This window comes from Furipterus horrens, unplaced genomic scaffold (genome assembly GCF_987537825.1).
Source record: "Furipterus horrens unplaced genomic scaffold, mFurHor1.1.pri manual_scaffold_5, whole genome shotgun sequence".
NCBI lineage: Eukaryota > Metazoa > Chordata > Mammalia > Chiroptera > Furipteridae > Furipterus > Furipterus horrens.
The window spans coordinates 73,350,479-73,351,327 of record NW_028327175.1 but is presented as its reverse complement, the minus strand read 5'-3'; the positions used below and the strand labels follow the sequence as shown (position 1 = coordinate 73,351,327).

General features: G+C 32.0%; 1 non-coding gene across 1 annotated transcript; it reads right to left on the bottom strand.

The window, feature by feature from the left end:
* Positions 1–210: 210 nt before the first annotated feature.
* On the bottom strand, positions 211–317 carry LOC150008784 (U6 spliceosomal RNA). The gene has a single exon (XR_016511623.1). It is a non-coding gene; the product is annotated as a U6 spliceosomal RNA (small nuclear RNA).
* Positions 318–849: the final 532 nt, after the last annotated feature.

The window sequence follows — 849 nt, the reverse complement described above, 5'->3', positions numbered from 1 at the left end:
TAGTATGTGTAATATATGTAAATGTAATATACTATATAAAATATTAAATAGTATGTTAAAAGTACAAATACAAAATGTAATCTTACAACATTTTATAATTTTTAAAACTGAATCTTGACCCTGGATACTTAAATTTACTTAACTAGAAAGCACTTTTTAAGTTATTCTGAAAACAGTAGTTGGGCCCTTAGCTAGTTTTTTTTTTTTTTTTTAAATATGGAACGCTTCATGAATTTGCGTGTCATCCTTGCGCCGGGGCCATGCTAATCTTCTCTGTATCGTTCCAATTTTAGTATATGTGCTGCCGAAGCGAGCACCCTTAGCTAGTTTTTATTCTCTGGGCTGTTCGTTCCACCACTGTTCCTTAGCTTGCATACTTTTTTATGCATATTGACACCTAAAGACTAATGTATATTTTCAGGAAAAAATGTAGCTGGTAAAAGGTGATATAATATGTGGATACTTTTTTCTCCAAGATTTATAATATTATAAGCAGTTGAACAAAGGAGAAAATAGGAAAATAAAACAAGAAATCTTGTATCCATATCTAATTCTAAGTGGGATTGGCAAAGCTTCCACTTTTTAGATTAGTGGAAAAAAGAAAACATGTTCCATCATTTTAAGATAGGTCACCAAAATGAGTGAGCATCTCTGCTCAATTCTTCTTGGTTGTTTACTTCCCAGGGAGAATAGAGATAATTTATACAGGAACAGATTTAAATATTGAGTGAGAAACCAAATGACTGTGGTATAATTGAGAGGATATCACGGAACCCCTTCTTCCCCAATCTGGTCTGTAATCAACATGGAATTTTATTATAGGAGAGAGATTAATTTCTTTGTTTCAAG